Source organism: Panthera uncia, unplaced genomic scaffold (genome assembly GCF_023721935.1).
Source record: "Panthera uncia isolate 11264 unplaced genomic scaffold, Puncia_PCG_1.0 HiC_scaffold_2259, whole genome shotgun sequence".
Classification (NCBI taxonomy): Eukaryota; Metazoa; Chordata; class Mammalia; order Carnivora; family Felidae; genus Panthera; species Panthera uncia.
Window position 1 is genome coordinate 152 of NW_026058975.1, and position 12,730 is coordinate 12,881.

General features: G+C 44.9%; 1 pseudogene; it reads right to left on the reverse strand.

Annotated features, from left to right (window-relative positions):
• Window positions 1-757: 757 nt before the first annotated feature.
• Window positions 758-870, reverse strand: LOC125917701 (uncharacterized; annotated as a pseudogene).
• Between the last annotated feature and the right edge of the window lie 11,860 nt (window positions 871-12,730).

Here is a 12,730-nt window from a genome sequence, read left to right on the forward strand (position 1 = left end):
ACAACAGAGAACCTGATGGGGGGCTTGAACTCACAAACTGTGATATCATGACCTGAGCTGAAGTCAGATGCTTAACCGACTAAGCCACCCAAGTGCCCCTAAGGACTTTTCTTAGATCCATCAGTGAATTGAGGTCATGGGACAACACCCCATCCCAAAAACTGTAGAGACATTAAAGACAGAGTATCACAACTTATCAGTAGCAGAAGCCACTGGAACCAGGAACTGGTAGGAACACCTCTGTGACCCCTTAAATGGTAATATCAATGAAATGCTGGAGGCTGAGTGTGGGTGAGCTTGAGAATTAAAATCTCACCCTTAAGAGAACCATTCTAATGTGGGGGGGGGCATTTTTATGGATTTTACCTCCAAGGAGCCCCACCAGGTTCTCACAGTGAATGAAGATCAGAGCAAAATTCTTTTGTGTATCACACAAGGGGACAGGGAAATATAACCATCTGAAATAGGCCCAGATTGTTCATTGTCCATCAAAAAAAGTCCAGCCAGCAAGGAAAACAACTTCCTCAGAGCTTCATCCAACAGGGGGGAATGGATAAACCTAACCCCAGCCCCTTGTAGCCTTTGTCTTACCCTAACGGGGCAAAAATCCCAGAGAAGCAGCACTTGCAAGGATCATGGGCCAGGCCACAGGCCCACTAGGAGACAAACCTAATCATACGATCCTGGGACACTTCCCCTCCCTCCATGCCTTCCTGCACCATTAACAGGGCTCCTGCATACTAGAGGATTACAGCTGAAAAAGCTGCAAGGTTGATTCATCATGAATTGGTGTGTCATCCTTGTGCAGGGGCCATACTCATTTTCTCTGTATCATTCTAATTTCCATATATGTGTGGCCCAAATGAGCACCACTGCAAGGCTGGTTCTTTTTCTTTCCTTTTCCTTTTTCTTTTCTTTTCTTTTCTTTTTCCTTTCCTTTCCTTTCCTTTCCTTTTTTTAAAGGCTGGTTCTTTTGAAGAAGGAGTCTCTAGGGAAACCCAAGGACAACAGGGGAAACATAAACAAGTACAGGAGAGGAAATTTCAGCCTCTGAGCCTCACTCCAAGCCAGAAAAACATAAAAACCTCTCATTAAAATGTTGTCTATCTCAGTTCTATTACCCAATATATGCCTGACATTTAACAACAACAAAAAAATTGCATGCTAAAGGAAAGGCACCGTCTGAAGAGAAAAAGTAGGCATTAGAACCACGCTTGGCTACAGCAGAGATGTTGGCATTACTGGACAGGAAATTTAGAGATTTTATTTTTGGGGGCACCTGAGTGGAGTTGGTTGAGCATCTGACTTCAGCTCAGGTTGATCTTGTGGTTTACGGGTTCAAGCCCCACATTGGGCTTTGTGCTGACAGCGCGGAGCTGGCTTTGGAGTCTCTGTCTCCCTCTCTCTCTGCCCTCACCTGCTCTTGAGTGCTCTAAAAAATGAATAAACATTATGGGGCACCTGTGTGGCTCAGTCAGTTAGGCATCCAACTTTGGCTCAGGTCATGATCCTGTTCATGATCTGGTTCATGAGTTCGAGCCCTGTGTTGGGCTCTGTGCTGAGAGCTTTAAAAAAAAATTTTTTTTTAAATGAGTAAACATTAAAAAAAAAATTTAAAGATTTTATTTTTTAAATAATCTCTACACCAACATGGAGCTTGAACCCCAAGATTAAGAGTTGCATGCTCTTCCAACTGAGCCCACCAGGCCCCCCCCCCCCCCCGCCCTTGGACAGGGAATTTAAAACAACTCTGGTTAATATGCTAAGGGCTGTCATGGAAAAAGTGGGCCACATGTAAAATTAGATGGATAGTGTAAGCAGAGAGATGGAAACTCTAAGAAAACAACAAAAGGAAATGCTAGAAAAAAAAATGAACAGAAATGGAGAATGGCTTTGGTGGGCACATAGGTGGAAAAAAAATCAGTGAGCTTGAAGATATGTCACTAGAAACTTTCCAAACTGAAATGCAAAGAGAAAAAATGAAAATAAAAAAAGAAAAGTAACAGAATGTTCAAGAACCACAGGACAATTATAAAAGATGTCACATATACAAAATAGGAATTCCGGGAAGAAGACAGGAGCAGAAGATTATACTTAAAGGGTAATGGCTGGGACTCACTGCCTATGTCCTGTGAGGTCAGTGGTGGCAGACATGTGGCTCAGAGGCCCAGGCACCCACAGCAGCAGCTCTGGGCTGGGTGAGCACCCTGTCACTGTTGGGGATGGGCCCAGTATAGCCAGCAACCCTTCATAGGCACCAGCCTCGGAGTGCTGCATCAGTGAGTGCGTCCAGGCACCAGGCACTCTGGGCTTGGTGGCTGAACCACTGTAAACCCAAGATATGTTCCCAACTTCTGGTGGTATGGCCGGTGTGCTCACAACTCATGGACACCTGAGCAGCATCCACCACGGCTATCCAGGAATGGGTGGCTGAACAGAATTGGAGCATGTAACCCAAACCCAGTGGGCATTCTGGGCCCCTTCTCTGCACAAGCACACTATGGATGCATTACAGGAACGGGACACAGAAAGGGACAGATATAGCCACAGAAGCTACAGGTGGAAGCCTGAGTTCCCTTAGCCAGAGGTAAGCCTGGCCATCTAGCCAGGCATCACAGCCCCTAAGCAACAGTGAGCTTTTGTTCTCAGCACAGAAATGAGTTCTCCATAAGTGACATAAGTCATTTACAAAGTAGTATTTGTGGCAAACTCATTTTTGCAATAACATAAGTGCTGGGAGGGGCGCTGTCTGGCTCAGTCAGTGGAGCATGCAACCCCTGATCTCCAGGTTGTGAGTTCAAACATGTTGGGTGTAGAGATTACTTAAAAATAAAATCTTAAAAAAAAAAAAAGTGCTAAGAAAAACAGAGTGGGGCCCTGGCTTCCCAGAAAGCCATGTGGGTGCACTGGTGTGTCTCCATCATGGAAAAACACAAAAACAAAGAAACAAAAAAAAACCCAAACAACAAACTGAGAATATTCCAAAAAATTTTTTTAATTTTTAAAAATATTGGGGCGCCTGGGTGGCGCAGTCGGTTAAGCGTCCGACTTCAGCCAGGTCACGATCTCACGGTCTGTGAGTTCGAGCCCCGCGTCAGGCTCTGGGCTGATGGCTCGGAGCCTGGAGCCTGTTTCCGATTCTGTGTCTCCCTCTCTCTCTGCCCCTCCCCTGTTCATGCTCTGTCTCTCTCTGTCCCAAAAATAAATAAAAAACGTTGAAAAAAAAATTTAAAAAAAAAATATTTATTTATTTTTGAGACAGAGAGAGACACAGCATGAGCAGGGAAGGGGCAGAGAGAGAGGGAGACACAGAATGTGAAGCAGGCTCCAGGCTCTGAGCTGTCAGCACAGAGCCCGATGCAGGGCTCGAACTCACGAACCATGAGATCGTGACCTGAGCTGAAGTTGGACGCTTAACCGACTGAGCCACCCAGGCGCCCCGAGAATATTCCAAAATTAATGACAGAAACCAAATCACAAATTCAGGAATCTTAGACACCACCAATCAGGATAAATATAAAAAACACTCCACCTAGGCATATGATATTCAAACTGCAGAAAACCAAAGACAAAGAGACACTCTTGCAAGAAGCTAGAAGAAAAAAACAAAAACATAAAAGCAGCTCACCTATAGAGAAATAAGGATGGAAACCACTTCATATTTCTTGTCTGAAATCATGCAAGCAAGGAGGGAGTAGAATATTTTAAAAGGCTTATGTAGATCTGGGATTCTGACCTATACAGTTTTCCTTTTTTCTAAATAAATTTTTTTCTTTGAATTTTTTTTAATGTTTATTTGAGAGAGACAGAGAGACAGAGAGAGAGAGAGAGAGAGAGAGAGAGAACATGAGTATGCAAGTGGGGGAGGGGAAGAATGAGAGGGAGACACAGAATCCAAAGCAGGCTCCAGGCTCCCTCTCAGCACAGAGGCTGATGTGGGGTTCGAACTCATGAGCTGTGAGGTCATGCTGTGAGATCATGCCCTGAGATGAAGTCGGATGTTAATCAACTGAGCCACCCAGGCGCCCCTGAAGAATTTCTTTTAACATTTCTTGCAAAGCAGGTCTCCTGGCAACAAATTCCTTCCATTTAAAAATTTTCATTTTTAAAAAATATTTTTAAAAATTTATTTGTTTTGAGAAAGAGAAAGAGAGATGGAGAGAACGATGTGGGGCTTTGAACTCATAAACTCTGAGATCATAACCTGAGCCAAAGTGGATGCTTAACTGAGACACTCATCCGCCCCAATTTTTTTTTAAGTAACCTCTATATCCAACGTGGGGCTCAAACTCATGACCCTGAGATCAAAAGTAGCATGCTCTACTGGCAGCCAGTCTGATGTCCTGAATTCCTTTAGCTTTTGCCTAAGAAAGTATTTCTCTATTTTTGAAGGATACTTTCACTAGATACAAAATTCTAGATTGGTGTTTTTTTTTTCTCTTTCAATATGTTTAATAGGAGTAGTGTGAGGAGACACCCTTGCCTTGTGCTTGGGGACACATGTAGCTTCTCATCATTAACAATGTTACCTATAGGTTTTGTTGTTCTTGTTGATCATTTAATTGAAGTATAGTTGACACATACCTACAGGTTTTTTGTAGATATTCTTTGTCAAGTTGGGAAAGGTCCCCTTTATTCCTACTTTGCTGAGTCTTTATGATGAAAGGTGTTGGATTTTGTTAAATGTTTCTTCTGCATCTATTGATATGATCATGTGATTTTTCTTTTTTAGCTTGTTGATATGATGGATTACATTAATTGATTTCCTAATGTTGAACTAGCCTTGCATGCCTGAAATATATCCCACCTGGTCATGAGTATGCAATTCTTTTTTTTTAAGATTTATTAAAATTTTTCTTCATGTTTATTTTGAGGGAGGGAGGGAGGGAGGGAGAGAGAGAGAGAGAATGAATGAGTGGGGAAAGGGCAGAGAAAGAGGGAGAGAATCCCAAGCAGGCCCCATGCCGTCAGCGCAGAGCCCAGCATAGGGCTCCAACCCATGAACTGTGACATCATGACCTGAGCTGAAACCAAGAGTTGGATGCTTACCCGATTGAACTGCTCAGCTGCTCCTATTTTTTAATTTAGAGACAGACAGAGCATGAACAGGGGTAAGGGGCAAAAGGAGAGAGAGAGGGAGGGGCACCTAGGTGGCTCAGTTGGTTAAGCGTCTGACTTCGGCTCAGGTCATGATCTCAGTTTGTGAGTTCGAGCCCTGCCTCGGGCTCTGTGCTGACAGCTCAGAGCCTGGAGCCTGCTTCAGATTCTGTGTCTCACTCTCTCTCTGCCCCTCCCCTGCTCATGCTCTCTCTCTGTCTCAAAAAAAAAAAAAAAAAAAAAAAAAAAAAGGAGAGAGAGAGAGAGAGAGAGAGAGAGAGAGGGAATCGCAAGCAGGCTCCACACTTATCATGGAGCCTGACATGGGGCTTGATCCCATGACCCTGGGATCATGGCCTGAGCCAAAATCAAGACTCGGACGTTCAACTGACTGAGCCACCCAGGTGCCTTTAAATATTTTATTTTTATAATTTTTTTAATGTTTATTTTTGAAAGAGAGAGAGAGACAGAGTGTGAGCAGGGGAGGGCAGAGGGGGAGACACAGAACCCGAAGCAGGCCCAAGGCTCCAAGCTGTCAGCAGAGCCCAACGTGGAGCTTGAACCCACAAACCATGAGATCGTGATCTAGAGCCGAAGTCTGACACTTTCCGATTGAGCCACCCAGGCACTCCTTAAAGATTTTAAGTCATCTCTATACCCAACGTGGGACTTGAACTCACAACCCTGAGATCAAGAGTTGCATTCTCCACCAAGCCAGCTTGGCGACCCTATAATATTGTAGGATTTGATCTAATATTTTGTTGAATATTTCTGCATCTATGGCCATGAAAGATATTGGTTTGTAGTTTCTTCTTTTGCAGTATCTTTATCTGATTTTGGTACATTAGGATAATGCTGGCCTCAATAGAATCAGGTGCATTCCCTCTATTTTCTGAAGAGACTGTAATAGAGAATTCCTATCATTTCTTCCTTAAAATATGTGTCTGGTGCAATCATACACCACTGGATAGGTACTATCCAAATGAGTTGCAACTTATGTCCACACAAAACCCTGCACATGACATTTTATAGCAACTTTATTCATAGTTGCCCCAAACGGGAAGCAACCAAGATGCTCTTCATAGGTGAATGGGCAGACTATGGTATATCCATACAATGGAATATTATTTGGTGATGAAAAGAAATGTGCTGTTGTAAACAGGACAGTGGTGGTTACCAAGGGCTAGGAGGTGAGAGAAATGGGGAGATGCTCGTCAAAAGGTACAAGCCCTCACTTATAAGATGAAGGAGCTCCGGGGATGTAGTACACAGCATGATGACTATAGTTACTCTGTTGTATACTTGAGACTAAGAGTAGATTTTAAGTGTTTCCATCACACACACACACACACACACACACACACACACAAATTTTGCCAATTAAATCTCAATAAAGCTGGAGGAAGAATGAGCTATCAAGCCATAAACAGACATTAAGTGGACTTAAATGCACATTGCTAAATGAAAGAGGCCAATTCTTTATATTTTCAATTACATGATATTCTGGAAAAAGCAGAACTATGGAGATTACACAGCAAAAAGATCTGTGGTTGCCAGCAGTGAGGGGGAGGGGAAAGGGGAATAGGTATACTGAAGGGAGAGAGGGTACATGGAGCTCTGTGTGCTAGCTACAGTTATTCTGTCCATCCAAAACGAATAAAAACAATAAAGTCTACTAAAAAAAAAATAAGGAAAAGAGCAAGAGGGACTGAGTGGCCAGATTTGAAGGAGACAAGCTCTCAGGAGATGCGGGGGTCAGGAAGTGACTAAGCTGGTTTGAGAACCATCAGCGAGAGATACAGGTGCCCCATGACCCAAGAGGATTCTGGCAGTGGTAAATTGACTGCTTTCCAGATTTAATGCATGGATTAGAGTCGTGGGGAGCAAAATGCAGTTGTAAATAAAGCCCAAGTTCTACTTTTTGCACAGAGTAAACATAAGTAAGCAGCACTGTCTGCAGCCTTCCCAGTCATGGATATGGCATCTTCCACGCAATGTTTTCTAATTGTAATGGTTGCCCTTCTCCAGCTGCCAGAGTAACACAAAGTATTAAACCTCTTGAGACCTGTCAACTGCATTTTAGAAATTCCTCTATGTACCAGGAGTGCTACGTGAATCTGGTGGACAGGATTATCAGCCTGAGTGGTGAGATGCTTTACGGGAAGGACTTCACGTCTCTGCTGTGAGGCCTTGGGCCTGTGGTCTCAGGCCTTTCCTCTATCCTCCAGTTTGTAATAACACCAGGTGGGCACACACAGCAAATTCACCCTTGGGGCTGGGTGCAGAGGGCCGAGCCTGGAAGGGTGTGGGGTCAGTGGGCTGGAGCAGTTCGCAGGGAGCAAGATCAGGGCCTTCTGCACAAGGGAGATCACTGTGACCGGATTCCTGAGGCCTATGGCTTCTGTCAAGGTGTGATGGAGGCAGGGACATGGTGTCAAGGACCAGAGTGGAGGGGGCTCCCTTAGGGGCCTGGTGAGGCCCCCCAGAACCAGAAATGGATACCTGTTACCTCCAAGGAAAAACAAACCCAAAGCCCAACCAACAAAAAAGGAAAAGGGGAAGGAGAGCACTGGTGCAGAACCTGCTGCAGGCACAGGACACCTGAGTCCTGGGAGTCACTGGGAGGCAGGTGCTGCCACCCCAGTTCTACCAGCAGAGACTGAGAGCCCACATGGCTTTGCCTGAAGCCCCTTGGCTACCCAGCAGTGGGGTTGAGTTCAGGGCATTTCTGATAGCGGCCACTTGGGTGGTGGTAGGCACATCTGCCTTCCTTTGGGGAGCTCCTCTTGCTGGGGGAGACCTGTATTCTCCCATCTCAGGTGGGGCATGCCACCTTGATGACAGCATGCACTTACATTCAGACAGGGGAGCTTTCACACACATGCAGCCTCATCTATAGCACATGGGAAACACAGGGGGGTGTGAGGGGGTGTTTGGGCTGGCTTGGTGGGCTCCCTGCAGCCCCAGGCCAGTGCAGCCGCACACCACACTTGGGGAGGGAGTCAGCTATCAAATGGCGTCTCCACTGTCTGCTGAGTCTCATGGCCACATCTGAGAAAGGGGAAGACATGCTTGGAGTCTGACTTGTTCTTACAGACAAAATTAAATTGGGGGCACCTGGGTGGCTCAGTTGGTTAAGGAACTGACTCCTGGTTTTGGCTCAGGTCATGATCTCATGGTTCATGAGTTTGAGCCCTGGGTGGGGCTCTGTGCTGGCAGCGAAGAGCCTGCTTGGGATTCTCTGCCCCTCCCCCCACTTGTGCATATGCACACACACATTCTCTCCCAAAATAAACAAACATTAAAAAAAAATCTTAAATTGGATAGAATTCAACCAGGGGTGGCCCCTGCCCCTCCCTTGCAGAGTTCTGGTTCACAGTCCTGGGAGTGGCCCCAGAAATGAATGCACATGTGCCCGTGTTCACCTTTGAGAGAAAACAGTACAGAACAGGGGCTGAGGCATCCTGTTTCCTCTTCTGTCATGACATCATCTGCCTTTTTTGTCCTTCTGATTTCACTAAAATACTTGGCCTCACTCATCTGCATATTGCTGGCAGTACCTACTTGTCTTTTTGGGGACTAAACTCTGGCAGCCTGGGTCCTCCTGTGACTCCTCCTGGTCCTGTGCTCCCCGCCAGGCACCGTCCTGGCCTTCCAGGGGCCCAAAGGGGAAACACTGTCCCCGTGGTACTATTCTAAGGCAAGTAATCACTGATGTGCGACTCCCTCCTTTTTGAAACCTGCTTTGGTCCAGCATCTCCCTTCTAACCAAGACATATTAAGAGCCAACACAGCTCATTACAGCTTTAGGGACTTTTCCATCTAGCAATAATAGTGCCTCTTCTAATGCTGCGCGACTTGGCGCCTCTCATTCTTGTTTGCTCTCCTTTAAGCACTTAGCACGTTTGTAGTTTTTACTTTAGAAATAATTTAATGCCTGTCTTCACTGCCACGGGATGGGCACCATGAGGGCAGCTCTGCTTGTTTTGTTCTCTGCAATACTCACTGCGCGCAGTGAGTGCCTGACACTCGCCCGAGCTGAGCCCAGCACCAGCCCTGGCTTTGTTCCCTGCTGCCTTACAAGCTCATCTTTCTTATCTACTGCCCCACCCCAACCTTATTTGCACTTCCACCGTGATCTTAATTTTCCTACACTTCCAAACCAGGGTAGTCTTACCGAACCCACCTGCTGGACACTTCTGCTGGAAACTCTTAAGCTGTGGGTCCACCCCTGACCACTGTGACGTGCTGTCACCCAGGGCCTTGTTCTATTTCTTTGGTTCCGGCCTTTTGCAGTACTTGCTCCATTTTTGAATCCTCTAGGGCAGAAGCATGATGCTACTCATGGCAGGGTGACAGGTAAGGTGCTGGGTAGCCCCACCCTTGCTTACTTATAGGCGAATTGTACTGATTTCACAAAATGGCTCTGGTGATTAAGATATCTGAAACTCACTGCTGTGTGGGATGTGTGCACACAGCAAAAATTCAAAAGCAATTAAAAAACCAATCCCCATTCCCATCCCTGCCTTGCTTGCACTAGTGCCCTCCCCCCCCCCCCCCCCCGGGTAGTTGGTTCAATCTCAGAAACTCCACATTTTCTAGGCTATAGAGCCAGCTGGCTCCCCAAGGAATGGGAATACTTTAGTGTGGAAGTAGTGGCAAAGAAGGAAGTAAAGGCACTGTCCGGGGTTTAGAAGGGAAAAAAGGGGAGCAGAGATTTCTGGGGGTGGCAATGGGGCCACTGGTCTCTGACTCTCCAAGGCAGTTTGTCATCCTGGTGGCCCTCTGCGAGCAGACAGTCAGCTTATGTGCCCATGCTGCAAGTCTGCAGCAGAACTCCCACCAGTGCTTGGGCCCCAAACCTTTGGCCTTGGTGTTCCATGTGCCCCAGGGCCCCTGCACATCTCCTTGTTCCTCCTTCCCATCTGAGATGTGCCCTCCCAGTCCTCCCACCATTTCCACAGCTGATAAGAGGCTTTGTCACCTTTTGGTCTTACTAAAAAAGGGGCGATGGCTTCCCTGGTCCTCTGGCCAAGAAATGAAAAGAGAAAAGCATCTTTATACCCAATACGTGATGGATCTTGTGTTCCTATCACCTCCTTGGGCCTCTGTTTTGCCCAACCCTGCAAACCCAGCTAACGACACCACTGCACAGGGAAGAACATCCAAGCCCCATGGATCGGTACTTCACGACAGACTTATGGGCATCATCTCAATCAGGGCCTCGCAGAGATAGGCATTCTGCTCATTTCCACTTCTCATGCTGGCTCTCCTTTATTCTTGGCAGAGACCGTTTCCTACTTTACCTGAAAAAGACCTGTGGGGCACAACCTCATTACATTTCCTCCTCTCTACCTTTTCTTCAAAGGACTTTTGTCTTCAGCTTTTGTTGTGCCAGGCTCAGAGAAAGAGCCCCTTGTGCTGTGTCCTACTTGACCCACCCCTTACCTGGCTCTCAGCCCTGTGAAGTCCAGCAACATTGTCTGTCTATCCCTCCTCAGACTCAAATCTGGTCAAGCCCGTCACCTATGAAAACCCTTCTCCTCACACTCCCCTGTGGACACACCCAATCCCTCTCCCTCCTGAACACTTGAGGTTTCAGGTGGGTCTGCACCTGCCTCCACCTGCTCTGTAACTCTGACCTGAGCTTGGCTTCTGCTCTTCTCAGAGAGCTGCTTGCTCTGTGGCCACTGGTCAGCTCTAAATGCTCTGGTTCTGATTAAATACAGACAACCAACCAAGATGTAAGTCTGTGCTGCCAACTGGAATGGCTGCACTACTGCTAAGGTAAGGAGCTCATCATAATTAATGCGGAAAAAAACATGATTATTAATAACTTGTGCTGAATAAGAAAGATGATAATAATTGATTTCTGTAGGATGTGGACAACAACAAAGGGTGTTAATCTCTCAAAGGCAAAATGAATGTGACAATTCTATAAGCGTTTCAAATACCTATCAATTTAGGTGAGATCAGCTCACTTCCCTGAAGAAAATTTCAGACAGGTGATCCCCTCTCAGGTGAATAGAAAGCAGTTAGTTTGGTTAGCAGACATCTTAGTGCTACCTTACAACAAACAAACAAACAAACAAACAAACACACAATTAAATAAATAAAGCATTTAGGAAGATCTTCCATTTACTGTTTGTTTTGAGGTACTGGGCTAGAAACTTAAAATATATTTGTATAATCTTTACAACATGCAAGGTTCCACTTTACAGTCAAAGGTCTGAGCATACAGGCTGAAGCACAGAGCAGCACAATGACTGGCCCAAAGTCAGCTGCAGTTATAAGCAGAGGGCAGGTTTTGAACCCAGATTTACGGGCCCAAAGCCTGTGTTCCTTCTATACCACCAATCCAGAAAAATTTCCAGTGTTTCTGTCCTGTAAATAAGTCACTGTATGATGCCCCAAATTGAGAAGAACCAAATGTCCGAGAGTCCCTAATACACTCATGACATCTTGATCTGAAAAAAGAGGCTGTCAAGGACACCTGCCGTGGCGGCAGTGGCTGAAGTGCAGGAAGACGAGAAGAGATGCACATGGGTGCTGTGTCAGGACTCCCAGCACTGCCTTCTTACCCCCTCTATAGCCAAGTGTCTGAAGAAGAATCTGGAAAACCCGATACAGTGCTGTATCCCACTGACCTCCAGAGCACCAGCTTATGGTTCTATCACTGATTACTGTAAGCAAAGTCAAAATATGAACACACTTACTTGGGAGGCATTGTAATAAAGGCCTAGACGACTTCATATTTTCACACATGAAATTCCAAGTAAACTATACATGCACAGTACTATGTTATTTTGGTAACACAGGGACAAATTTAATGATTCTAATTTTTTTTGTAGTTTTTTTTTTTTTTACAAGTCAGGTGCCATAAACATTCAAATAATCCATCTTTTAAAAAGTACGTTTACAACATCAAAAGAATTAAGATGAAATATAAACCTTTCTACTTACAGTTTTTATACAGATTAACCAAATCACAAATACCACAAATAAATGTTAAACTGTAACAATATAATGAATAAACATTCAGATTCTTAATAAAATCTTCCTTTAACATTTTTTTTTAACTTACCATTATACTAAATAATCTATGCAGAGTTTTGGGGTACAATACCAAGAAGGCACCAACAGTACAAAGCAGATACAAAGCAGTTTCAGAACTTTCTCGAGTGCTCTACACGCATAAACAGCACAAAAAAGGCAACGAGCTTCAGGTAAACCTGGTGCAACCCCAGAGAATTCCTTCTGGATTCTCAGTCGTTTCCAATCCATGATGCTGAGCTGGATTACAGTGAGAGAAACCACATATCTACTGTTACATGCTTCTCATCCGCACTATAGGAGTTAATCATATTTCAAACACCAGCAGGACAATTTTAAAGCATAAATGCTTTAAAAATGTATAAGCAAAAGGATTACTCAGATTTTCAAAACCACTACATTTACAAAAATATTTCCCTTAAACTTGGGATTGCTCCAAAACATTGATTTACAAATATAAAAGTATTATGGAAGGACCCAAAGCATGTGTGCATATGTATGTGTGTATTAACATACCGTTCACCATACTATATAAAAGTTACCAATTTAAAAACCATATTAACATATAAGCAAATAAAGG